This window comes from Salmo salar, chromosome 12 (genome assembly GCF_965601325.2).
Source record: "Salmo salar chromosome 12, fSalSal1, whole genome shotgun sequence".
In the NCBI taxonomy this organism is placed as follows: domain Eukaryota; kingdom Metazoa; phylum Chordata; class Actinopteri; order Salmoniformes; family Salmonidae; genus Salmo; species Salmo salar.
This window is the reverse complement of record NC_138302.1, coordinates 65,444,897-65,468,320: the sequence shown is the minus strand read 5'-3', so window position 1 is coordinate 65,468,320 and position 23,424 is coordinate 65,444,897. Positions and strand designations below refer to the sequence as shown.

The following is a 23,424-nucleotide window of genomic DNA, read 5'->3' as shown; positions in this document are numbered from 1 at the left end:
TGATCACATGTAATTCATGGCAAGGTGGGGTACTTATACAATAGATGTTACTTTTTTCCAGTAGTAAAAAAAACTATATCGAGAGCAAAGCATTTTGGGTAATCTGCAGCACTGGCTCAGCTGCAATGGGTCACAAACCCAAAACCTTTTCAACTCAACCTAGTGGAGGCAAGAAAAAGTGTATAACCTGGCTTTGGGTACCTTACTTCTTGCAAGAATTAGAGGCAGTGTGAGGGCAAAGCTGAAAGTGTGGGCCCAAACCCCCCTGTTGCTGAGTCTATTCTCCCCAAGACTACTTCTGACTATATTTCAAGTCATTCCAAGCAGGGTTTTGGGATAAGTTTTCAACCAGCAATAATCACTCCTCAGCTGGACCTCACAGGTTATGATATCGCCTCTGCGAAAGAATATCAGGATACAGCTACTCAAACTGTTTGCAGTATCTCGCACAGCTTTCAGCAAACTGTATTATTTTTTGTTACATTGGTATGTCTAGCAGTTAGCCCCTACCTAACACTTTGGTGGATTCTTGATTGCATGTAATTAATGGCAAGGTGGGGTCCTTGTTCCATAGATGTTACCTTTTTTCCTGTACAAAAGCAATATCGAGAGCAAAGCACTTTGGGTAATCAGCACCACTGGCTCAGCTGCAATGGGTCGCGAACCCAAAACCTTTTCAATTAAATCTTGCTGTCACTGCCTCTAGTGGAGGCAAGAAGAAGTGTGTAAAGTGGCTTTGGTTAACTTACTTCTTGCAACAATTAGAGGCAGTGTCGGGGCAAAGCTGAAATTGTGGGCCCAAACCCTCTATTGCTGAGTTTATTCTCCCCAACACTACTTCTGACACAGCGTATGCTACTGCCACCTTTTTTCTGTTTCTACCTAGTTGCAAGATAATGTTCACCTGTCTGCTGAAACATCAAACATTTTGAAGAGGAAATGAGTTTGATGCAGTCCATCTTTGGTCTTGGCACTATCTTCTCTTTCACATATATAGCAGTCTCACATGAGACTATCAAAAATTGCCAGGGATGACTATATTTCAAGTCGCCCCAAGCGGGGTATTGGGTTAAGTTTTCAACCAGCAATAATCACGCCTCAGATGGACTTCATAGGCTATGATATCGCCACTGCAAAAGAATGTCAAATTACAGCTACTCAAACTGTTTGCAGTGTCTTGCACAGCTTCTCCGTTAACGGTATTATTGTGTTTTTACATCGGAATGTCTAGAAGTTCGCCCCCTACTTAACACTTTGGTGGATTCCTGATCACATGTAATTCATGGCAAGGTGGGGTACTTATACAATAGATGTTACTTTTTTCCAGTAGTAAAAAAAACTATATCGAGAGCAAAGCATTTTGGGTAATCTGCAGCACTGGCTCAGCTGCAATGGGTCACAAACCCAAAACCTTTTCAACTCAACCTAGTGGAGGCAAGAAAAAGTGTATAACCTGGCTTTGGGTACCTTACTTCTTGCAAGAATTAGAGGCAGTGTGAGGGCAAAGCTGAAAGTGTGGGCCCAAACCCCCCTGTTGCTGAGTCTATTCTCCCCAAGACTACTTCTGACTATATTTCAAGTCATTCCAAGCAGGGTTTTGGGATAAGTTTTCAACCAGCAATAATCACTCCTCAGCTGGACCTCACAGGTTATGATATCGCCTCTGCGAAAGAATATCAGGATACAGCTACTCAAACTGTTTGCAGTATCTCGCACAGCTTTCAGCAAACTGTATTATTTTTTGTTACATTGGTATGTCTAGCAGTTAGCCCCTACCTAACACTTTGGTGGATTCTTGATTGCATGTAATTAATGGCAAGGTGGGGTCCTTGTTCCATAGATGTTACCTTTTTTCCTGTACAAAAGCAATATCGAGAGCAAAGCACTTTGGGTAATCAGCACCACTGGCTCAGCTGCAATGGGTCGCGAACCCAAAACCTTTTCAATTAAATCTTGCTGTCACTGCCTCTAGTGGAGGCAAGAAGAAGTGTGTAAAGTGGCTTTGGTTAACTTACTTCTTGCAACAATTAGAGGCAGTGTCGGGGCAAAGCTGAAATTGTGGGCCCAAACCCTCTATTGCTGAGTTTATTCTCCCCAACACTACTTCTGACACAGCGTATGCTACTGCCACCTTTTTTCTGTTTCTACCTAGTTGCAAGATAATGTTCACCTGTCTGCTGAAACATCAAACATTTTGAAGAGGAAATGAGTTTGATGCAGTCCATCTTTGGTCTTGGCACTATCTTCTCTTTCACATATATAGCAGTCTCACATGAGACTATCAAAAATTGCCAGGGATGACTATATTTGAAGTCGCCCCAAGCGGGGTATTGGGTTAAGTTTTCAACCAGCAATAATCACGCCTCAGATGGACTTCATAGGCTATGATATCGCCACTGCAAAAGAATGTCAAATTACAGCTACTCAAACTGTTTGCAGTGTCTTGCACAGCTTCTCCGTTAACGGTATTATTGTGTTTTTACATCGGAATGTCTAGAAGTTCGCCCCCTACTTAACACTTTGGTGGATTCTTGATCACATGTAATTCATGGCAAGGTGGGGTACTTATACAATAGATGTTACTTTTTTCCAGTAGTAAAAAAAATTATATCGAGAGCAAAGCATTTTGGGTAATCTGCAGCACTGGCTCAGCTGCAATGGGTCACAAACCCAAAACCTTTTCAACTCAACCTAGTGGAGGCAAGAAAAAGTGTATAACCTGGCTTTGGGTACCTTACTTCTTGCAAGAATTAGAGGCAGTGTGAGGGCAAAGCTGAAAGTGTGGGCCCAAACCCCCCTGTTGCTGAGTCTATTCTCCCCAAGACTACTTCTGACTATATTTCAAGTCATTCCAAGCAGGGTTTTGGGATAAGTTTTCAACCAGCAATAATCACTCCTCAGCTGGACCTCACAGGTTATGATATCGCCTCTGCGAAAGAATATCAGGATACAGCTACTCAAACTGTTTGCAGTATCTCGCACAGCTTTCAGCAAACTGTATTATTTTTTGTTACATTGGTATGTCTAGCAGTTAGCCCCTACCTAACACTTTGGTGGATTCTTGATTGCATGTAATTAATGGCAAGGTGGGGTCCTTGTTCCATAGATGTTACCTTTTTTCCTGTACAAAAGCAATATCGAGAGCAAAGCACTTTGGGTAATCAGCACCACTGGCTCAGCTGCAATGGGTCGCGAACCCAAAACCTTTTCAATTAAATCTTGCTGTCACTGCCTCTAGTGGAGGCAAGAAGAAGTGTGTAAAGTGGCTTTGGTTAACTTACTTCTTGCAACAATTAGAGGCAGTGTCGGGGCAAAGCTGAAATTGTGGGCCCAAACCCTCTATTGCTGAGTTTATTCTCCCCAACACTACTTCTGACACAGCGTATGCTACTGCCACCTTTTTTCTGTTTCTACCTAGTTGCAAGATAATGTTCACCTGTCTGCTGAAACATCAAACATTTTGAAGAGGAAATGAGTTTGATGCAGTCCATCTTTGGTCTTGGCACTATCTTCTCTTTCACATATATAGCAGTCTCACATGAGACTATCAAAAATTGCCAGGGATGACTATATTTCAAGTCGCCCCAAGCGGGGTATTGGGTTAAGTTTTCAACCAGCAATAATCACGCCTCAGATGGACTTCATAGGCTATGATATCGCCACTGCAAAAGAATGTCAAATTACAGCTACTCAAACTGTTTGCAGTGTCTTGCACAGCTTCTCCGTTAACGGTATTATTGTGTTTTTACATCGGAATGTCTAGAAGTTCGCCCCCTACTTAACACTTTGGTGGATTCTTGATCACATGTAATTCATGGCAAGGTGGGGTACTTATACAATAGATGTTACTTTTTTCCAGTAGTAAAAAAAACTATATCGAGAGCAAAGCATTTTGGGTAATCTGCAGCACTGGCTCAGCTGCAATGGGTCACAAACCCAAAACCTTTTCAACTCAACCTGGTGGAGGCAAGAAAAAGTGTATAACCTGGCTTTGGGTACCTTACTTCTTGCAAGAATTAGAGGCAGTGTGAGGGCAAAGCTGAAAGTGTGGGCCCAAACCCCCCTGTTGCTGAGTCTATTCTCCCCAAGACTACTTCTGACTATATTTCAAGTCATTCCAAGCAGGGTTTTGGGATAAGTTTTCAACCAGCAATAATCACTCCTCAGCTGGACCTCACAGGTTATGATATCGCCTCTGCGAAAGAATATCAGGATACAGCTACTCAAACTGTTTGCAGTATCTCGCACAGCTTTCAGCAAACTGTATTATTTTTTGTTACATTGGTATGTCTAGCAGTTAGCCCCTACCTAACACTTTGGTGGATTCTTGATTGCATGTAATTAATGGCAAGGTGGGGTCCTTGTTCCATAGATGTTACCTTTTTTCCTGTACAAAAGCAATATCGAGAGCAAAGCACTTTGGGTAATCAGCACCACTGGCTCAGCTGCAATGGGTCGCGAACCCAAAACCTTTTCAATTAAATCTTGCTGTCACTGCCTCTAGTGGAGGCAAGAAGAAGTGTGTAAAGTGGCTTTGGTTAACTTACTTCTTGCAACAATTAGAGGCAGTGTCGGGGCAAAGCTGAAATTGTGGGCCCAAACCCTCTATTGCTGAGTTTATTCTCCCCAACACTACTTCTGACACAGCGTATGCTACTGCCACCTTTTTTCTGTTTCTACCTAGTTGCAAGATAATGTTCACCTGTCTGCTGAAACATCAAACATTTTGAAGAGGAAATGAGTTTGATGCAGTCCATCTTTGGTCTTGGCACTATCTTCTCTTTCACATATATAGCAGTCTCACATGAGACTATCCAAAATTGCCAGGGATGACTATATTTCAAGTCGCCCCAAGCGGGGTATTGGGTTAAGTTTTCAACCAGCAATAATCACGCCTCAGATGGACTTCATAGGCTATGATATCGCCACTGCAAAAGAATGTCAAATTACAGCTACTCAAACTGTTTGCAGTGTCTTGCACAGCTTCTCCGTTAACGGTATTATTGTGTTTTTACATCGGAATGTCTAGAAGTTCGCCCCCTACTTAACACTTTGGTGGATTCTTGATCACATGTAATTCATGGCAAGGTGGGGTACTTATACAATAGATGTTACTTTTTTCCAGTAGTAAAAAAAACTATATCGAGAGCAAAGCATTTTGGGTAATCTGCAGCACTGGCTCAGCTGCAATGGGTCACAAACCCAAAACCTTTTCAACTCAACCTAGTGGAGGCAAGAAAAAGTGTATAACCTGGCTTTGGGTACCTTACTTCTTGCAAGAATTAGAGGCAGTGTGAGGGCAAAGCTGAAAGTGTGGGCCCAAACCCCCCTGTTGCTGAGTCTATTCTCCCCAAGACTACTTCTGACTATATTTCAAGTCATTCCAAGCAGGGTTTTGGGATAAGTTTTCAACCAGCAATAATCACTCCTCAGCTGGACCTCACAGGTTATGATATCGCCTCTGCGAAAGAATATCAGGATACAGCTACTCAAACTGTTTGCAGTATCTCGCACAGCTTTCAGCAAACTGTATTATTTTTTGTTACATTGGTATGTCTAGCAGTTAGCCCCTACCTAACACTTTGGTGGATTCTTGATTGCATGTAATTAATGGCAAGGTGGGGTCCTTGTTCCATAGATGTTACCTTTTTTACTGTACAAAACCAATATCGAGAGCAAAGCACTTTGGGTAATCAGCACCACTGGCTCAGCTGCAATGGGTCGCGAACCCAAAACCTTTTCAATTAAATCTTGCTGTCACTGCCTCTAGTGGAGGCAAGAAGAAGTGTGTAAAGTGGCTTTGGTTAACTTACTTCTTGCAACAATTAGAGGCAGTGTCGGGGCAAAGCTGAAATTGTGGGCCCAAACCCTCTATTGCTGAGTTTATTCTCCCCAACACTACTTCTGACACAGCGTATGCTACTGCCACCTTTTTTCTGTTTCTACCTAGTTGCAAGATAATGTTCACCTGTCTGCTGAAACATCAAACATTTTGAAGAGGAAATGAGTTTGATGCAGTCCATCTTTGGTCTTGGCACTATCTTCTCTTTCACATATATAGCAGTCTCACATGAGACTATCAAAAATTGCCAGGGATGACTATATTTCAAGTCGCCCCAAGCGGGTTATTGGGTTAAGTTTTCAACCAGCAATAATCACGCCTCAGATGGACTTCATAGGCTATGATATCGCCACTGCAAAAGAATGTCAAATTACAGCTACTCAAACTGTTTGCAGTGTCTTGCACAGCTTCTCCGTTAACGGTATTATTGTGTTTTTACATCGGAATGTCTAGAAGTTCGCCCCCTACTTAACACTTTGGTGGATTCTTGATCACATGTAATTCATGGCAAGGTGGGGTACTTATACAATAGATGTTACTTTTTTCCAGTAGTAAAAAAAACTATATCGAGAGCAAAGCATTTTGGGTAATCTGCAGCACTGGCTCAGCTGCAATGGGTCACAAACCCAAAACCTTTTCAACTCAACCTAGTGGAGGCAAGAAAAAGTGTATAACCTGGCTTTGGGTACCTTACTTCTTGCAAGAATTAGAGGCAGTGTGAGGGCAAAGCTGAAAGTGTGGGCCCAAACCCCCCTGTTGCTGAGTCTATTCTCCCCAAGACTACTTCTGACTATATTTCAAGTCATTCCAAGCAGGGTTTTGGGATAAGTTTTCAACCAGCAATAATCACTCCTCAGCTGGACCTCACAGGTTATGATATCGCCTCTGCGAAAGAATATCAGGATACAGCTACTCAAACTGTTTGCAGTATCTCGCACAGCTTTCAGCAAACTGTATTATTTTTTGTTACATTGGTATGTCTAGCAGTTAGCCCCTACCTAACACTTTGGTGGATTCTTGATTGCATGTAATTAATGGCAAGGTGGGGTCCTTGTTCCATAGATGTTACCTTTTTTACTGTACAAAACCAATATCGAGAGCAAAGCACTTTGGGTAATCAGCACCACTGGCTCAGCTGCAATGGGTCGCGAACCCAAAACCTTTTCAATTAAATCTTGCTGTCACTGCCTCTAGTGGAGGCAAGAAGAAGTGTGTAAAGTGGCTTTGGTTAACTTACTTCTTGCAACAATTAGAGGCAGTGTCGGGGCAAAGCTGAAATTGTGGGCCCAAACCCTCTATTGCTGAGTTTATTCTCCCCAACACTACTTCTGACACAGCGTATGCTACTGCCACCTTTTTTCTGTTTCTACCTAGTTGCAAGATAATGTTCACCTGTCTGCTGAAACATCAAACATTTTGAAGAGGAAATGAGTTTGATGCAGTCCATCTTTGGTCTTGGCACTATCTTCTCTTTCACATATATAGCAGTCTCACATGAGACTATCAAAAATTGCCAGGGATGACTATATTTCAAGTCGCCCCAAGCGGGTTATTGGGTTAAGTTTTCAACCAGCAATAATCACGCCTCAGATGGACTTCATAGGCTATGATATCGCCACTGCAAAAGAATGTCAAATTACAGCTACTCAAACTGTTTGCAGTGTCTTGCACAGCTTCTCCGTTAACGGTATTATTGTGTTTTTACATCGGAATGTCTAGAAGTTCGCCCCCTACTTAACACTTTGGTGGATTCTTGATCACATGTAATTCATGGCAAGGTGGGGTACTTATACAATAGATGTTACTTTTTTCCAGTAGTAAAAAAAACTATATCGAGAGCAAAGCATTTTGGGTAATCTGCAGCACTGGCTCAGCTGCAATGGGTCACAAACCCAAAACCTTTTCAACTCAACCTAGTGGAGGCAAGAAAAAGTGTATAACCTGGCTTTGGGTACCTTACTTCTTGCAAGAATTAGAGGCAGTGTGAGGGCAAAGCTGAAAGTGTGGGCCCAAACCCCCCTGTTGCTGAGTCTATTCTCCCCAAGACTACTTCTGACTATATTTCAAGTCATTCCAAGCAGGGTTTTGGGATAAGTTTTCAACCAGCAATAATCACTCCTCAGCTGGACCTCACAGGTTATGATATCGCCTCTGCGAAAGAATATCAGGATACAGCTACTCAAACTGTTTGCAGTATCTCGCACAGCTTTCAGCAAACTGTATTATTTTTTGTTACATTGGTATGTCTAGCAGTTAGCCCCTACCTAACACTTTGGTGGATTCTTGATTGCATGTAATTAATGGCAAGGTGGGGTCCTTGTTCCATAGATGTTACCTTTTTTACTGTACAAAACCAATATCGAGAGCAAAGCACTTTGGGTAATCAGCACCACTGGCTCAGCTGCAATGGGTCGCGAACCCAAAACCTTTTCAATTAAATCTTGCTGTCACTGCCTCTAGTGGAGGCAAGAAGAAGTGTGTAAAGTGGCTTTGGTTAACTTACTTCTTGCAACAATTAGAGGCAGTGTCGGGGCAAAGCTGAAATTGTGGGCCCAAACCCTCTATTGCTGAGTTTATTCTCCCCAACACTACTTCTGACACAGCGTATGCTACTGCCACCTTTTTTCTGTTTCTACCTAGTTGCAAGATAATGTTCACCTGTCTGCTGAAACATCAAACATTTTGAAGAGGAAATGAGTTTGATGCAGTCCATCTTTGGTCTTGGCACTATCTTCTCTTTCACATATATAGCAGTCTCACATGAGACTATCAAAAATTGCCAGGGATGACTATATTTCAAGTCGCCCCAACCGGGTTATTGGGTTAAGTTTTCAACCAGCAATAATCACGCCTCAGATGGACTTCATAGGCTATGATATCGCCACTGCAAAAGAATGTCAAATTACAGCTACTCAAACTGTTTGCAGTGTCTTGCACAGCTTCTCCGTTAACGGTATTATTGTGTTTTTACATCGGAATGTCTAGAAGTTCGCCCCCTACTTAACACTTTGGTGGATTCTTGATCACATGTAATTCATGGCAAGGTGGGGTACTTATACAATAGATGTTACTTTTTTCCAGTAGTAAAAAAAACTATATCGAGAGCAAAGCATTTTGGGTAATCTGCAGCACTGGCTCAGCTGCAATGGGTCACAAACCCAAAACCTTTTCAACTCAACCTAGTGGAGGCAAGAAAAAGTGTATAACCTGGCTTTGGGTACCTTACTTCTTGCAAGAATTAGAGGCAGTGTGAGGGCAAAGCTGAAAGTGTGGGCCCAAACCCCCCTGTTGCTGAGTCTATTCTCCCCAAGACTACTTCTGACTATATTTCAAGTCATTCCAAGCAGGGTTTTGGGATAAGTTTTCAACCAGCAATAATCACTCCTCAGCTGGACCTCACAGGTTATGATATCGCCTCTGCGAAAGAATATCAGGATACAGCTACTCAAACTGTTTGCAGTATCTCGCACAGCTTTCAGCAAACTGTATTATTTTTTGTTACATTGGTATGTCTAGCAGTTAGCCCCTACCTAACACTTTGGTGGATTCTTGATTGCATGTAATTAATGGCAAGGTGGGGTCCTTGTTCCATAGATGTTACCTTTTTTCCTGTACAAAACCAATATCGAGAGCAAAGCACTTTGGGTAATCAGCACCACTGGCTCAGCTGCAATGGGTCGCGAACCCAAAACCTTTTCAAATAAATCTTCCTGTCACTGCCTCTAGTGGAGGCAAGAAGAAGTGTGTAAAGTGGCTTTGGTTAACTTACTTCTTGCAACAATTAGAGGCAGTGTCGGGGCAAAGCTGAAATTGTGGGCCCAAACCCTCTATTGCTGAGTTTATTCTCCCCAACACTACTTCTGACACAGCGTATGCTACTGCCACCTTTTTTCTGTTTCTACCTAGTTGCAAGATAATGTTCACCTGTCTGCTGAAACATCAAACATTTTGAAGAGGAAATGAGTTTGATGCAGTCCATCTTTGGTCTTGGCACTATCTTCTCTTTCACATATATAGCAGTCTCACATGAGACTATCAAAAATTGCCAGGGAAGACTATATTTCAAGTCGCCCCAAGCGGGGTATTGGGTTAAGTTTTCAACCAGCAATAATCACGCCTCAGATGGACTTCATAGGCTATGATATCGCCACTGCAAAAGAATGTCAAATTAAAGCTATTCATACTGTTTGCAGTGTCTTGCACAGCTTCTCCGTTAACGGTATTATTGTGTTTTTACATCGGAATGTCTAGAAGTTCGCCCCCTACTTAACACTTTGGTGGATTCTTGATCACATGTAATTCATGGCAAGGTGGGGTACTTATACAATAGATGTTACTTTTTTCCAGTAGTAAAAAAAACTATATCGAGAGCAAAGCATTTTGGGTAATCTGCAGCACTGGCTCAGCTGCAATGGGTCACAAACCCAAAACCTTTTCAACTCAACCTAGTGGAGGCAAGAAAAAGTGTATAACCTGGCTTTGGGTACCTTACTTCTTGCAAGAATTAGAGGCAGTGTGAGGGCAAAGCTGAAAGTGTGGGCCCGAACCCCCCTGTTGCTGAGTCTATTCTCCCCAAGACTACTTCTGACTATATTTCAAGTCATTCCAAGCAGGGTTTTGGGATAAGTTTTCAACCAGCAATAATCACTCCTCAGCTGGACCTCACAGGTTATGATATCGCCTCTGCGAAAGAATATCAGGATACAGCTACTCAAACTGTTTGCAGTATCTCGCACAGCTTTCAGCAAACTGTATTATTTTTTGTTACATTGGTATGTCTAGCAGTTAGCCCCTACCTAACACTTTGGTGGATTCTTGATTGCATGTAATTAATGGCAAGGTGGGGTCCTTGTTCCATAGATGTTACCTTTTTTCCTGTACAAAACCAATATCGAGAGCAAAGCACTTTGGGTAATCAGCACCACTGGCTCAGCTGCAATGGGTCGCGAACCCAAAACCTTTTCAAATAAATCTTCCTGTCACTGCCTCTAGTGGAGGCAAGAAGAAGTGTGTAAAGTGGCTTTGGTTAACTTACTTCTTGCAACAATTAGAGGCAGTGTCGGGGCAAAGCTGAAATTTTGGGCCCAAACCCTCTATTGCTGAGTTTATTCTCCCCAACACTACTTCTGACACAGCGTATGCTACTGCCACCTTTTTTCTGTTACTACCTAGTTGCAAGATAATGTTCACCTGTCTGCTGAAACATCAAACATTTTGAAGAGGAAATGAGTTTGATGCAGTCCATCTTTGGTCTTGGCACTATCTTCTCTTTCACATATATAGCAGTCTCACATGAGACTATCAAAAATTGCCAGGGATGACTATATTTCAAGTCGCCCCAAGCGGGGTATTGGGTTAAGTTTTCAACCAGCAATAATCACGCCTCAGATGGACTTCATAGGCTATGATATCGCCACTGCAAAAGAATGTCAAATTACAGCTATTCATACTGTTTGCAGTGTCTTGCACAGCTTCTCCGTTAACGGTATTATTGTGTTTTTACATCGGAATGTCTAGAAGTTCGCCCCCTACTTAACACTTTGGTGGATTCTTGATCACATGTAATTCATGGCAAGGTGGGGTACTTATACAATAGATGTTACTTTTTTCCAGTAGTAAAAAAAACTATATCGAGAGCAAAGCATTTTGGGTAATCTGCAGCACTGGCTCAGCTGCAATGGGTCACAAACCCAAAACCTTTTCAACTCAACCTAGTGGAGGCAAGAAAAAGTGTATAACCTGGCTTTGGGTACCTTACTTCTTGCAAGAATTAGAGGCAGTGTGAGGGCAAAGCTGAAAGTGTGGGCCCGAACCCCCCTGTTGCTGAGTCTATTCTCCCCAAGACTACTTCTGACTATATTTCAAGTCATTCCAAGCAGGGTTTTGGGATAAGTTTTCAACCAGCAATAATCACTCCTCAGCTGGACCTCACAGGTTATGATATCGCCTCTGCGAAAGAATATCAGGATACAGCTACTCAAACTGTTTGCAGTATCTCGCACAGCTTTCAGCAAACTGTATTATTTTTTGTTACATTGGTATGTCTAGCAGTTAGCCCCTACCTAACACTTTGGTGGATTCTTGATTGCATGTAATTAATGGCAAGGTGGGGTCCTTGTTCCATAGATGTTACCTTTTTTCCTGTACAAAACCAATATCGAGAGCAAAGCACTTTGGGTAATCAGCACCACTGGCTCAGCTGCAATGGGTCGCGAACCCAAAACCTTTTCAAATAAATCTTCCTGTCACTGCCTCTAGTGGAGGCAAGAAGAAGTGTGTAAAGTGGCTTTGGTTAACTTACTTCTTGCAACAATTAGAGGCAGTGTCGGGGCAAAGCTGAAATTTTGGGCCCAAACCCTCTATTGCTGAGTTTATTCTCCCCAACACTACTTCTGACACAGCGTATGCTACTGCCACCTTTTTTCTGTTACTACCTAGTTGCAAGATAATGTTCACCTGTCTGCTGAAACATCAAACATTTTGAAGAGGAAATGAGTTTGATGCAGTCCATCTTTGGTCTTGGCACTATCTTCTCTTTCACATATATAGCAGTCTCACATGAGACTATCAAAAATTGCCAGGGATGACTATATTTCAAGTCGCCCCAAGCGGGGTATTGGGTTAAGTTTTCAACCAGCAATAATCACGCCTCAGATGGACTTCATAGGCTATGATATCGCCACTGCAAAAGAATGTCAAATTACAGCTATTCATACTGTTTGCAGTGTCTTGCACAGCTTCTCCGTTAACGGTATTATTGTGTTTTTACATCGGAATGTCTAGAAGTTCGCCCCCTACTTAACACTTTGGTGGATTCTTGATCACATGTAATTCATGGCAAGGTGGGGTACTTATACAATAGATGTTACTTTTTTCCAGTAGTAAAAAAAACTATATCGAGAGCAAAGCATTTTGGGTAATCTGCAGCACTGGCTCAGCTGCAATGGGTCACAAACCCAAAACCTTTTCAACTCAACCTAGTGGAGGCAAGAAAAAGTGTATAACCTGGCTTTGGGTACCTTACTTCTTGCAAGAATTAGAGGCAGTGTGAGGGCAAAGCTGAAAGTGTGGGCCCGAACCCCCCTGTTGCTGAGTCTATTCTCCCCAAGACTACTTCTGACTATATTTCAAGTCATTCCAAGCAGGGTTTTGGGATAAGTTTTCAACCAGCAATAATCACTCCTCAGCTGGACCTCACAGGTTATGATATCGCCTCTGCGAAAGAATATCAGGATACAGCTACTCAAACTGTTTGCAGTATCTCGCACAGCTTTCAGCAAACTGTATTATTTTTTGTTACATTGGTATGTCTAGCAGTTAGCCCCTACCTAACACTTTGGTGGATTCTTGATTGCATGTAATTAATGGCAAGGTGGGGTCCTTGTTCCATAGATGTTACCTTTTTTCCTGTACAAAACCAATATCGAGAGCAAAGCACTTTGGGTAATCAGCACCACTGGCTCAGCTGCAATGGGTCGCGAACCCAAAACCTTTTCAAATAAATCTTCCTGTCACTGCCTCTAGTGGAGGCAAGAAGAAGTGTGTAAAGTGGCTTTGGTTAACTTACTTCTTGCAACAATTAGAGGCAGTGTCGGGGCAAAGCTGAAATTTTGGGCCCAAACCCTCTATTGCTGAGTTTATTCTCCCCAACACTACTTCTGACACAGCGTATGCTACTGCCACCTTTTTTCTGTTACTACCTAGTTGCAAGATAATGTTCACCTGTCTGCTGAAACATCAAACATTTTGAAGAGGAAATGAGTTTGATGCAGTCCATCTTTGGTCTTGGCACTATCTTCTCTTTCACATATATAGCAGTCTCACATGAGACTATCAAAAATTGCCAGGGATGACTATATTTCAAGTCGCCCCAAGCGGGGTATTGGGTTAAGTTTTCAACCAGCAATAATCACACCTCAGATGGACTTCATAGGCTATGATATCGCCACTGCAAAAGAATGTCAAATTACAGCTACTCAAACTGTTTGCAGTGTCTTGCACAGCTTCTCCGTTAACGGTATTATTGTGTTTTTACATCGGAATGTCTAGAAGTTCGCCCCCTACTTAACACTTTGGTGGATTCTTGATCACATGTAATTCATGGCAAGGTGGGGTACTTATACAATAGATGTTACTTTTTTCCAGTAGTAAAAAAAACTATATCGAGAGCAAAGCATTTTGGGTAATCTGCAGCACTGGCTCAGCTGCAATGGGTCACAAACCCAAAACCTTTTCAACTCAACCTAGTGGAGGCAAGAAAAAGTGTATAACCTGGCTTTGGGTACCTTACTTCTTGCAAGAATTAGAGGCAGTGTGAGGGCAAAGCTGAAAGTGTGGGCCCAAACCCCCCTGTTGCTGAGTCTATTCTCCCCAAGACTACTTCTGACTATATTTCAAGTCATTCCAAGCAGGGTTTTGGGATAAGTTTTCAACCAGCAATAATCACTCCTCAGCTGGACCTCACAGGTTATGATATCGCCTCTGCGAAAGAATATCAGGATACAGCTACTCAAACTGTTTGCAGTATCTCGCACAGCTTTCAGCAAACTGTATTATTTTTTGTTACATTGGTATGTCTAGCAGTTAGCCCCTACCTAACACTTTGGTAGATTCTTGATTGCATGTAATTAATGGCAAGGTGGGGTCCTTGTTCCATAGATGTTACCTTTTTTCCTGTACAAAACCAATATCGAGAGCAAAGCACTTTGGGTAATCAGCACCACTGGCTCAGCTGCAATGGGTCGCGAACCCAAAACCTTTTCAATTAAATCTGGCTGTCACTGCCTCTAGTGGAGGCAAGAAGAAGTGTGTAAAGTGGCTTTGGTTAACTTACTTCTTGCAACAATTAGAGGCAGTGTCGGGGCAAAGCTGAAATTGTGGGCCCAAACCCTCTATTGCTGAGTTTACTCTCCCCAACACTACTTCTGACACAGCATATGCTACTGCCATCTTTTTTCTGTTTCTACCTAGTTGCAAGATAATGTTCACCTGTCTGCTGAAACATCAAACATTTTGAAGAGGAAATGAGTTTGATGCAGTCCATCTTTGGTCTTGGCACTATCTTCTCTTTCACATATATAGCAGTCTCACATGAGACTATCAAAAATTGCCAGGGAAGACTATATTTCAAGTCGCCCCAAGCGGGGTATTGGGTTAAGTTTTCAACCAGCAATAATCACGCCTCAGATGGACTTCATAGGCTATGATATCGCCACTGCAAAAGAATGTCAAATTAAAGCTATTCATACTGTTTGCAGTGTCTTGCACAGCTTCTCCGTTAACGGTATTATTGTGTTTTTACATCGGAATGTCTAGAAGTTCGCCCCCTACTTAACACTTTGGTGGATTCTTGATCACATGTAATTCATGGAAAGGTGGGGTACTTATACAATAGATGTTACTTTTTTCCAGTAGTAAAAAAAACTATATCGAGAGCAAAGCATTTTGGGTAATCTGCAGCACTGGCTCAGCTGCAATGGGTCACAAACCCAAAACCTTTTCAACTCAACCTAGTGGAGGCAAGAAAAAGTGTATAACCTGGCTTTGGGTACCTTACTTCTTGCAAGAATTAGAGGCAGTGTGAGGGCAAAGCTGAAAGTGTGGGCCCAAACCCCCCTGTTGCTGAGTCTATTCTCCCCAAGACTACTTCTGACTATATTTCAAGTCATTCCAAGCAGGGTTTTGGGATAAGTTTTCAACCAGCAATAATCACTCCTCAGCTGGACCTCACAGGTTATGATATCGCCTCTGCGAAAGAATATCAGGATACAGCTACTCAAACTGTTTGCAGTATCTCGCACAGCTTTCAGCAAACTGTATTATTTTTTGTTACATTGGTATGTCTAGCAGTTAGCCCCTACCTAACACTTTGGTGGATTCTTGATTGCATGTAATTAATGGCAAGGTGTGGTCCTTGTTCCATAGATGTTACCTTTTTTCCTGTACAAAACCAATATCGAGAGCAAAGCACTTTGGGTAATCAGCACCACTGGCTCAGCTGCAATGGGTCGCGAACCCAAAACCTTTTCAAATAAATCTTCCTGTCACTGCCTCTAGTGGAGGCAAGAAGAAGTGTGTAAAGTGGCTTTGGTTAACTTACTTCTTGCAACAATTAGAGGCAGTGTCGGGGCAAAGCTGAAATTGTGGGCCCAAACCCTCTATTGCTGAGTTTATTCTCCCCAACACTACTTCTGACACAGCGTATGCTACTGCCACCTTTTTTCTGTTTCTACCTAGTTGCAAGATAATGTTCACCTGTCTGCTGAAACATCAAACATTTTGAAGAGGAAATGAGTTTGATGCAGTCCATCTTTGGTCTTGGCACTATCTTCTCTTTCACATATATAGCAGTCTCACATGAGACTATCAAAAATTGCCAGGGAAGACTATATTTCAAGTCGCCCCAAGCGGGGTATTGGGTTAAGTTTTCAACCAGCAATAATCACGCCTCAGATGGACTTCATAGGCTATGATATCGCCACTGCAAAAGAATGTCAAATTAAAGCTATTCATACTGTTTGCAGTGTCTTGCACAGCTTCTCCGTTAACGGTATTATTGTGTTTTTACATCGGAATGTCTAGAAGTTCGCCCCCTACTTAACACTTTGGTGGATTCTTGATCACATGTAATTCATGGCAAGGTGGGGTACTTATACAATAGATGTTACTTTTTTCCAGTAGTAAAAAAAACTATATCGAGAGCAAAGCATTTTGGGTAATCTGCAGCACTGGCTCAGCTGCAATGGGTCACAAACCCAAAACCTTTTCAACTCAACCTAGTGGAGGCAAGAAAAAGTGTATAACCTGGCTTTGGGTACCTTACTTCTTGCAAGAATTAGAGGCAGTGTGAGGGCAAAGCTGAAAGTGTGGGCCCGAACCCCCCTGTTGCTGAGTCTATTCTCCCCAAGACTACTTCTGACTATATTTCAAGTCATTCCAAGCAGGGTTTTGGGATAAGTTTTCAACCAGCAATAATCACTCCTCAGCTGGACCTCACAGGTTATGATATCGCCTCTGCGAAAGAATATCAGGATACAGCTACTCAAACTGTTTGCAGTATCTCGCACAGCTTTCAGCAAACTGTATTATTTTTTGTTACATTGGTATGTCTAGCAGTTAGCCCCTACCTAACACTTTGGTGGATTCTTGATTGCATGTAATTAATGGCAAGGTGGGGTCCTTGTTCCATAGATGTTACCTTTTTTCCTGTACAAAACCAATATCGAGAGCAAAGCACTTTGGGTAATCAGCACCACTGGCTCAGCTGCAATGGGTCGCGAACCCAAAACCTTTTCAATTAAATCTTGCTGTCACTGCCTCTAGTGGAGGCAAGAAGAAGTGTGTAAAGTGGCTTTGGTTAACTTACTTCTTGCAACAATTAGAGGCAGTGTCGGGGCAAAGCTGAAATTGTGGGCCCAAACCCTCTATTGCTGAGTTTACTCTCCCCAACACTACTTCTGACACAGCGTATGCTACTGCCATCTTTTTTCAGTTTCTACCTAGTTGCAAGATAATGTTCACCTGTCTGCTGAAACATCAAACATTTTGAAGAGGAAATGAGTTTGATGCAGTCCATCTTTGGTCTTGGCACTATCTTCTCTTTCACATATATAGCAGTCTCACATAAGACTATCAAAAATTGACAGGGAAGACTATATTTCAAGTCGCCCCAAGCGGGGTATTGGGTTAAGTTTTCAACCAGCAATAATCACACCTCAGATGGATTTCATAGGCTATGATATCCCCACTGCAAAAGAATGTCAAATTAAAGCTACTCAAACTGTTTGCAGTGTCTTGCACAGCTTCTCCGTTAACGGTATTATTGTGTTTTTACATCGGAATGTCTAGAAGTTCGCCCCCTACTTAACACTTTGGTGGATTCTTGATCACATGTAATTCATGGCAAGGTGGGGTACTTATACAATAGATGTTACTTTTTTCCAGTAGTAAAAAAAACTATATCGAGAGCAAAGCATTTTGGGTAATCTGCAGCACTGGCTCAGCTGCAATGGGTCACAAACCCAAAACCTTTTCAACTCAACCTAGTGGAGGCAAGAAAAAGTGTATAACCTGGCTTTGGGTACCTTACTTCTTGCAAGAATTAGAGGCAGTGTGAGGGCAAAGCTGAAAGTGTGGGCCCAAACCCCCCTGTTGCTGAGTCTATTCTCCCCAAGACTACTTCTGACTATATTTCAAGTCATTCCAAGCAGGGTTTTGGGATAAGTTTTCAACCAGCAATAATCACTCCTCAGCTGGACCTCACAGGTTATGATATCGCCTCTGCGAAAGAATATCAGGATACAGCTACTCAAACTGTTTGCAGTATCTCGCACAGCTTTCAGCAAACTGTATTATTTTTTGTTACATTGGTATGTCTAGCAGTTAGCCCCTACCTAACACTTTGGTGGATTCTTGATTGCATGTAATTAATGGCAAGGTGGGGTCCTTGTTCCATAGATGTTACCTTTTTTCCTGTACAAAACCAATATCGAGAGCAAAGCACTTTGGGTAATCAGCACCAATGGGTCGCGAACCCAAAACCTTTTCAATTAAATCTTGCTGTCACTGCCTCTAGTGGAGGCAAGAAGAAGTGTGTAAAGTGGCTTTGGTTAACTTACTTCTTGCAACAATTAGAGGCAGTGTCGGGGCAAAGCCGAAATTGTGGGCCCAAACCCTCTTTTGCTGAGTTTATTCTCCCCAACACTACTTCTGACACAGCGTATGCTACTGCCACCTTTTTTCTGTTTCTACCTAGTTGCAAGATAATGTTCACCTGTCTGCTGAAACATCAAACATTTTGAAGAGGAAATGAGTTTGATGCAGTCCATCTTTGGTCTTGGCACTATCTTCTCTTTCACATATATAGCAGTCTCACATGAGACTATCAAAAATTGCCAGGGAAGACTATATTTCAAGTCGCCCCAAGCGGGGTATTGGGTTAAGTTTTCAACCAGCAATAATCACGCCTCAGATGGACTTCATAGGCTATGATATCGCCACTGCAAAAGAATGTCAAATTAAAGCTATTCATACTGTTTGCAGTGTCTTGCACAGCTTCTCCGTTAACGGTATTATTGTGTTTTTACATCGGAATGTCTAGAAGTTCGCCCCCTACTTAACACTTTGGTGGATTCTTGATCACATGTAATTCATGGCAAGGTGGGGTACTTATACAATAGATGTTACTTTTTTCCAGTAGTAAAGAAAACTATATCGAGAGCAAAGCATTTTGGGTAATCTGCAGCACTGGCTCAGCTGCAATGGGTCACAAACCCAAAACCTTTTCAACTCAACCTAGTGGAGGCAAGAAAAAGTGTATAACCTGGCTTTGGGTACCTTACTTCTTGCAAGAATTAGAGGCAGTGTGAGGGCAAAGCTGAAAGTGTGGGCCCGAACCCCCCTGTTGCTGAGTCTATTCTCCCCAAGACTACTTCTGACTATATTTCAAGTCATTCCAAGCAGGGTTTTGGGATAAGTTTTCAACCAGCAATAATCACTCCTCAGCTGGACCTCACAGGTTATGATATCGCCTCTGCGAAAGAATATCAGGATACAGCTACTCAAACTGTTTGCAGTATCTCGCACAGCTTTCAGCAAACTGTATTATTTTTTGTTACATTGGTATGTCTAGCAGTTAGCCCCTACCTAACACTTTGGTGGATTCTTGATTGCATGTAATTAATGGCAAGGTGGGGTCCTTGTTCCATAGATGTTACCTTTTTTCCTGTACAAAACCAATATCGAGAGCAAAGCACTTTGGGTAATCAGCACCAATGGGTCGCGAACCCAAAACCTTTTCAATTAAATCTTGCTGTCACTGCCTCTAGTGGAGGCAAGAAGAAGTGTGTAAAGTGGCTTTGGTTAACTTACTTCTTGCAACAATTAGAGGCAGTGTCGGGGCAAAGCTGAAATTGTGGGCCCAAACCCTCTATTGCTGAGTTTATTCTCCCCAACACTACTTCTGACACAGCGTATGCTACTGCCACCTTTTTTCTGTTCCTACCTAGTTGCAAGATAATGTTCACCTGTCTGCTGAAACATCAAACATTTTGAAGAGGAAATGAGTTTGATGCAGTCCATCTTTGGTCTTGGCACTATCTTCTCTTTCACATATATAGCAGTCTCACATGAGACTATCAAAAATTGCCAGGGATGACTATATTTCAAGTCGCCCCAAGCGGGGTATTGGGTTAAGTTTTCAACCAGCAATAATCACGCCTCAGATGGACTTCATAGGCTATGATATCGCCACTAGAAAAGAATGTCAAACTACAGCTACTCAAACTGTTTGCAGTGTCTTGCACAGCTTCTCCGTTAACGGTATTATTGTGTTTTTACATCGGAATGTCTAGAAGTTCGCCCCCTACTTAACACTTTGGTGGATTCTTGATCACATGTAATTCATGGCAAGGTGGGGTACTTATACAATAGATGTTACTTTTTTCCAGTAGTAAAAAAAACTATATCGAGAGCAAAGCATTTTGGGTAATCTGCAGCACTGGCTCAGCTGCAATGGGTCACAAACCCAAAACCTTTTCAACTCAACCTAGTGGAGGCAAGAAAAAGTGTATAACCTGGCTTTGGGTACCTTACTTCTTGCAAGAATTAGAGGCAGTGTGAGGGCAAAGCTGAAAGTGTGGGCCCAAACCCCCCTGTTGCTGAGTCTATTCTCCCCAAGACTACTTCTGACTATATTTCAAGTCATTCCAAGCAGGGTTTTGGGATAAGTTTTCAACCAGCAATAATCACTCCTCAGCTGGACCTCACAGGTTATGATATCGCCTCTGCGAAAGAATATCAGGATACAGCTACTCAAACTGTTTGCAGTATCTCGCACAGCTTTCAGCAAACTGTATTATTTTTTGTTACATTGGTATGTCTAGCAGTTAGCCCCTACCTAACACTTTGGTGGATTCTTGATTGCATGTAATTAATGGCAAGGTGGGGTCCTTGTTCCATAGATGTTACCTTTTTTCCTGTACAAAACCAATATCGAGAGCAAAGCACTTTGGGTAATCAGCACCAATGGGTCGCGAACCCAAAACCTTTTCAATTAAATCTTGCTGTCACTGCCTCTAGTGGAGGCAAGAAGAAGTGTGTAAAGTGGCTTTGGTTAACTTACTTCTTGCAACAATTAGAGGCAGTGTCGGGGCAAAGCCGAAATTGTGGGCCCAAACCCTCTTTTGCTGAGTTTATTCTCCCCAACACTACTTCTGACACAGCGTATGCTACTGCCACCTTTTTTCTGTTTCTACCTAGTTGCAAGATAATGTTCACCTGTCTGCTGAAACATCAAACATTTTGAAGAGGAAATGAGTTTGATGCAGTCCATCTTTGGTCTTGGCACTATCTTCTCTTTCACATATATAGCAGTCTCACATGAGACTATCAAAAATTGCCAGGGAAGACTATATTTCAAGTCGCCCCAAGCGGGGTATTGGGTTAAGTTTTCAACCAGCAATAATCACGCCTCAGATGGACTTCATAGGCTATGATATCGCCACTGCAAAAGAATGTCAAATTAAAGCTATTCATACTGTTTGCAGTGTCTTGCACAGCTTCTCCGTTAACGGTATTATTGTGTTTTTACATCGGAATGTCTAGAAGTTCGCCCCCTACTTAACACTTTGGTGGATTCTTGATCACATGTAATTCATGGCAAGGTGGGGTACTTATACAATAGATGTTACTTTTTTCCAGTAGTAAAAAAAACTATATCGAGAGCAAAGCATTTTGGGTAATCTGCAGCACTGGCTCAGCTGCAATGGGTCACAAACCCAAAACCTTTTCAACTCAACCTAGTGGAGGCAAGAAAAAGTGTATAACCTGGCTTTGGGTACCTTACTTCTTGCAAGAATTAGAGGCAGTGTGAGGGCAAAGCTGAAAGTGTGGGCCCGAACCCCCCTGTTGCTGAGTCTATTCTCCCCAAGACTACTTCTGACTATATTTCAAGTCATTCCAAGCAGGGTTTTGGGATAAGTTTTCAACCAGCAATAATCACTCCTCAGCTGGACCTCACAGGTTATGATATCGCCTCTGCGAAAGAATATCAGGATACAGCTACTCAAACTGTTTGCAGTATCTCGCACAGCTTTCAGCAAACTGTATTATTTTTTGTTACATTGGTATGTCTAGCAGTTAGCCCCTACCTAACACTTTGGTGGATTCTTGATTGCATGTAATTAATGGCAAGGTGGGGTCCTTGTTCCATAGATGTTACCTTTTTTCCTGTACAAAACCAATATCGAGAGCAAAGCACTTTGGGTAATCAGCACCACTGGCTCAGCTGCAATGGGTCGCGAACCCAAAACCTTTTCAAATAAATCTTCCTGTCACTGCCTCTAGTGGAGGCAAGAAGAAGTGTGTAAAGTGGCTTTGGTTAACTTACTTCTTGCAACAATTAGAGGCAGTGTCGGGGCAAAGCTGAAATTGTGGGCCCAAACCCTCTATTGCTGAGTTTATTCTCCCCAACACTACTTCTGACACAGCGTATGCTACTGCCACCTTTTTTCTGTTTCTACCTAGTTGCAAGATAATGTTCACCTGTCTGCTGAAACATCAAACATTTTGAAGAGGAAATGAGTTTGATGCAGTCCATCTTTGGTCTTGGCACTATCTTCTCTTTCACATATATAGCAGTCTCACATGAAACTATCAAAAATTGCCAGGGAAGACTATATTTCAAGTCGCCCCAAGCAGGGTATTGGGTTAAGTTTTCAACCAGCAATAATCACACCTCAGATGGACTTCATAGGCTATGATATCGCCACTGCAAAAGAATGTCAAATTAAAGCTATTCATACTGTTTGCAGTGTCTTGCACAGCTTCTCCGTTAACGGTATTATTGTGTTTTTACATCGGAATGTCTAGAAGTTCGCCCCCTACTTAACACTTTGGTGGATTCTTGATCACATGTAATTCATGGCAAGGTGGGGTACTTATACAATAGATGTTACTTTTTTCCAGTAGTAAAGAAAACTATATCGAGAGCAAAGCATTTTGGGTAATCTGCAGCACTGGCTCAGCTGCAATCGGTCACAAACCCAAAACCTTTTCAACTCAACCTAGTGGAGGCAAGAAAAAGTGTATAACCTGGCTTTGGGTACCTTACTTCTTGCAAGAATTAGAGGCAGTGTGAGGGCAAAGCTGAAAGTGTGGGCCCGAACCCCCCTGTTGCTGAGTCTATTCTCCCCAAGACTACTTCTGACTATATTTCAAGTCATTCCAAGCAGGGTTTTGGGATAAGTTTTCAACCAGCAATAATCACTCCTCAGCTGGACCTCACAGGTTATGATATCGCCTCTGCGAAAGAATATCAGGATACAGCTACTCAAACTGTTTGCAGTATCTCGCACAGCTTTCAGCAAACTGTATTATTTTTTTGTTACATTGGTATGTCTAGCAGTTAGCCCCTACCTAACACTTTGGTGGATTCTTGATTGCATGTAATTAATGGCAAGGTGGGGTCCTTGTTCCATAGATGTTACCTTTTTTCCTGTACAAAACCAATATCAAGAGCAAAGCACTTTGGGTAATCAGCACCAATGGGTCGCGAACCCAAAACCTTTTCAATTAAATCTTGC

At 42.3% G+C, this 23,424-nt stretch overlaps 37 non-coding genes across 37 annotated transcripts; all 37 read right to left on the bottom strand.

Moving 5' to 3' along the window:
* Positions 1-273: 273 nt before the first annotated feature.
* LOC123725718 (U4 spliceosomal RNA) lies at positions 274-409 on the bottom strand. The gene has a single exon (XR_006758233.1). It is a non-coding gene; the product is annotated as a U4 spliceosomal RNA (small nuclear RNA).
* Positions 410-1,000: 591 nt separating this feature from the next.
* Positions 1,001-1,142, bottom strand: LOC123725821 (U4 spliceosomal RNA). The gene has a single exon (XR_006758334.1). It is a non-coding gene; the product is annotated as a U4 spliceosomal RNA (small nuclear RNA).
* Positions 1,143-1,539: 397 nt separating this feature from the next.
* LOC123725717 (U4 spliceosomal RNA) lies at positions 1,540-1,675 on the bottom strand. The gene has a single exon (XR_006758232.1). It is a non-coding gene; the product is annotated as a U4 spliceosomal RNA (small nuclear RNA).
* A 591-nt stretch (positions 1,676-2,266) lies between these two features.
* On the bottom strand, positions 2,267-2,408 carry LOC123725674 (U4 spliceosomal RNA). Its single transcript, XR_006758191.2, has one exon. It is a non-coding gene; the product is annotated as a U4 spliceosomal RNA (small nuclear RNA).
* A 397-nt stretch (positions 2,409-2,805) lies between these two features.
* Positions 2,806-2,941, bottom strand: LOC123725716 (U4 spliceosomal RNA). The gene has a single exon (XR_006758231.1). It is a non-coding gene; the product is annotated as a U4 spliceosomal RNA (small nuclear RNA).
* A 591-nt stretch (positions 2,942-3,532) lies between these two features.
* On the bottom strand, positions 3,533-3,674 carry LOC123725819 (U4 spliceosomal RNA). Its single transcript, XR_006758332.1, has one exon. It is a non-coding gene; the product is annotated as a U4 spliceosomal RNA (small nuclear RNA).
* A 397-nt stretch (positions 3,675-4,071) lies between these two features.
* Positions 4,072-4,207, bottom strand: LOC123725715 (U4 spliceosomal RNA). The gene has a single exon (XR_006758230.1). It is a non-coding gene; the product is annotated as a U4 spliceosomal RNA (small nuclear RNA).
* A 591-nt stretch (positions 4,208-4,798) lies between these two features.
* Positions 4,799-4,940, bottom strand: LOC123725818 (U4 spliceosomal RNA). The gene has a single exon (XR_006758331.2). It is a non-coding gene; the product is annotated as a U4 spliceosomal RNA (small nuclear RNA).
* Positions 4,941-5,337: 397 nt separating this feature from the next.
* On the bottom strand, positions 5,338-5,473 carry LOC123725713 (U4 spliceosomal RNA). Its single transcript, XR_006758229.1, has one exon. It is a non-coding gene; the product is annotated as a U4 spliceosomal RNA (small nuclear RNA).
* A 591-nt stretch (positions 5,474-6,064) lies between these two features.
* LOC123739557 (U4 spliceosomal RNA) lies at positions 6,065-6,206 on the bottom strand. Its single transcript, XR_006767752.2, has one exon. It is a non-coding gene; the product is annotated as a U4 spliceosomal RNA (small nuclear RNA).
* A 397-nt stretch (positions 6,207-6,603) lies between these two features.
* On the bottom strand, positions 6,604-6,739 carry LOC123739566 (U4 spliceosomal RNA). The gene has a single exon (XR_006767761.1). It is a non-coding gene; the product is annotated as a U4 spliceosomal RNA (small nuclear RNA).
* A 591-nt stretch (positions 6,740-7,330) lies between these two features.
* On the bottom strand, positions 7,331-7,472 carry LOC123739556 (U4 spliceosomal RNA). Its single transcript, XR_006767751.2, has one exon. It is a non-coding gene; the product is annotated as a U4 spliceosomal RNA (small nuclear RNA).
* A 397-nt stretch (positions 7,473-7,869) lies between these two features.
* On the bottom strand, positions 7,870-8,005 carry LOC123739565 (U4 spliceosomal RNA). The gene has a single exon (XR_006767760.1). It is a non-coding gene; the product is annotated as a U4 spliceosomal RNA (small nuclear RNA).
* Positions 8,006-8,596: 591 nt separating this feature from the next.
* On the bottom strand, positions 8,597-8,738 carry LOC123739555 (U4 spliceosomal RNA). The gene has a single exon (XR_006767750.2). It is a non-coding gene; the product is annotated as a U4 spliceosomal RNA (small nuclear RNA).
* Positions 8,739-9,135: 397 nt separating this feature from the next.
* LOC123739564 (U4 spliceosomal RNA) lies at positions 9,136-9,271 on the bottom strand. Its single transcript, XR_006767759.1, has one exon. It is a non-coding gene; the product is annotated as a U4 spliceosomal RNA (small nuclear RNA).
* Positions 9,272-9,862: 591 nt separating this feature from the next.
* On the bottom strand, positions 9,863-10,004 carry LOC123739563 (U4 spliceosomal RNA). The gene has a single exon (XR_006767758.1). It is a non-coding gene; the product is annotated as a U4 spliceosomal RNA (small nuclear RNA).
* A 397-nt stretch (positions 10,005-10,401) lies between these two features.
* Positions 10,402-10,537, bottom strand: LOC123739562 (U4 spliceosomal RNA). The gene has a single exon (XR_006767757.1). It is a non-coding gene; the product is annotated as a U4 spliceosomal RNA (small nuclear RNA).
* Positions 10,538-11,128: 591 nt separating this feature from the next.
* LOC123739554 (U4 spliceosomal RNA) lies at positions 11,129-11,270 on the bottom strand. The gene has a single exon (XR_006767749.1). It is a non-coding gene; the product is annotated as a U4 spliceosomal RNA (small nuclear RNA).
* Positions 11,271-11,667: 397 nt separating this feature from the next.
* On the bottom strand, positions 11,668-11,803 carry LOC123739567 (U4 spliceosomal RNA). Its single transcript, XR_006767762.1, has one exon. It is a non-coding gene; the product is annotated as a U4 spliceosomal RNA (small nuclear RNA).
* Positions 11,804-12,394: 591 nt separating this feature from the next.
* Positions 12,395-12,536, bottom strand: LOC123739553 (U4 spliceosomal RNA). The gene has a single exon (XR_006767748.1). It is a non-coding gene; the product is annotated as a U4 spliceosomal RNA (small nuclear RNA).
* Positions 12,537-12,933: 397 nt separating this feature from the next.
* LOC123739561 (U4 spliceosomal RNA) lies at positions 12,934-13,069 on the bottom strand. Its single transcript, XR_006767756.1, has one exon. It is a non-coding gene; the product is annotated as a U4 spliceosomal RNA (small nuclear RNA).
* Positions 13,070-13,660: 591 nt separating this feature from the next.
* LOC123739552 (U4 spliceosomal RNA) lies at positions 13,661-13,802 on the bottom strand. Its single transcript, XR_006767747.2, has one exon. It is a non-coding gene; the product is annotated as a U4 spliceosomal RNA (small nuclear RNA).
* Positions 13,803-14,199: 397 nt separating this feature from the next.
* LOC123739560 (U4 spliceosomal RNA) lies at positions 14,200-14,335 on the bottom strand. The gene has a single exon (XR_006767755.1). It is a non-coding gene; the product is annotated as a U4 spliceosomal RNA (small nuclear RNA).
* Positions 14,336-14,926: 591 nt separating this feature from the next.
* On the bottom strand, positions 14,927-15,068 carry LOC123739571 (U4 spliceosomal RNA). The gene has a single exon (XR_006767765.2). It is a non-coding gene; the product is annotated as a U4 spliceosomal RNA (small nuclear RNA).
* Positions 15,069-15,465: 397 nt separating this feature from the next.
* Positions 15,466-15,601, bottom strand: LOC123739559 (U4 spliceosomal RNA). The gene has a single exon (XR_006767754.1). It is a non-coding gene; the product is annotated as a U4 spliceosomal RNA (small nuclear RNA).
* Positions 15,602-16,192: 591 nt separating this feature from the next.
* Positions 16,193-16,334, bottom strand: LOC123739570 (U4 spliceosomal RNA). The gene has a single exon (XR_006767764.2). It is a non-coding gene; the product is annotated as a U4 spliceosomal RNA (small nuclear RNA).
* Positions 16,335-16,731: 397 nt separating this feature from the next.
* Positions 16,732-16,867, bottom strand: LOC123739558 (U4 spliceosomal RNA). Its single transcript, XR_006767753.1, has one exon. It is a non-coding gene; the product is annotated as a U4 spliceosomal RNA (small nuclear RNA).
* A 591-nt stretch (positions 16,868-17,458) lies between these two features.
* Positions 17,459-17,600, bottom strand: LOC123739569 (U4 spliceosomal RNA). Its single transcript, XR_006767763.2, has one exon. It is a non-coding gene; the product is annotated as a U4 spliceosomal RNA (small nuclear RNA).
* A 397-nt stretch (positions 17,601-17,997) lies between these two features.
* Positions 17,998-18,133, bottom strand: LOC123725698 (U4 spliceosomal RNA). The gene has a single exon (XR_006758214.1). It is a non-coding gene; the product is annotated as a U4 spliceosomal RNA (small nuclear RNA).
* Positions 18,134-18,710: 577 nt separating this feature from the next.
* On the bottom strand, positions 18,711-18,852 carry LOC123725758 (U4 spliceosomal RNA). The gene has a single exon (XR_006758272.1). It is a non-coding gene; the product is annotated as a U4 spliceosomal RNA (small nuclear RNA).
* A 397-nt stretch (positions 18,853-19,249) lies between these two features.
* LOC123725697 (U4 spliceosomal RNA) lies at positions 19,250-19,385 on the bottom strand. Its single transcript, XR_006758213.1, has one exon. It is a non-coding gene; the product is annotated as a U4 spliceosomal RNA (small nuclear RNA).
* A 577-nt stretch (positions 19,386-19,962) lies between these two features.
* Positions 19,963-20,104, bottom strand: LOC123725791 (U4 spliceosomal RNA). The gene has a single exon (XR_006758304.2). It is a non-coding gene; the product is annotated as a U4 spliceosomal RNA (small nuclear RNA).
* Positions 20,105-20,501: 397 nt separating this feature from the next.
* LOC123725696 (U4 spliceosomal RNA) lies at positions 20,502-20,637 on the bottom strand. The gene has a single exon (XR_006758212.1). It is a non-coding gene; the product is annotated as a U4 spliceosomal RNA (small nuclear RNA).
* A 577-nt stretch (positions 20,638-21,214) lies between these two features.
* On the bottom strand, positions 21,215-21,356 carry LOC123725780 (U4 spliceosomal RNA). Its single transcript, XR_006758294.2, has one exon. It is a non-coding gene; the product is annotated as a U4 spliceosomal RNA (small nuclear RNA).
* A 397-nt stretch (positions 21,357-21,753) lies between these two features.
* LOC123725695 (U4 spliceosomal RNA) lies at positions 21,754-21,889 on the bottom strand. Its single transcript, XR_006758211.1, has one exon. It is a non-coding gene; the product is annotated as a U4 spliceosomal RNA (small nuclear RNA).
* A 591-nt stretch (positions 21,890-22,480) lies between these two features.
* LOC123725747 (U4 spliceosomal RNA) lies at positions 22,481-22,622 on the bottom strand. Its single transcript, XR_006758261.2, has one exon. It is a non-coding gene; the product is annotated as a U4 spliceosomal RNA (small nuclear RNA).
* A 397-nt stretch (positions 22,623-23,019) lies between these two features.
* Positions 23,020-23,155, bottom strand: LOC123725694 (U4 spliceosomal RNA). The gene has a single exon (XR_006758210.1). It is a non-coding gene; the product is annotated as a U4 spliceosomal RNA (small nuclear RNA).
* Between the last annotated feature and the right edge of the window lie 269 nt (positions 23,156-23,424).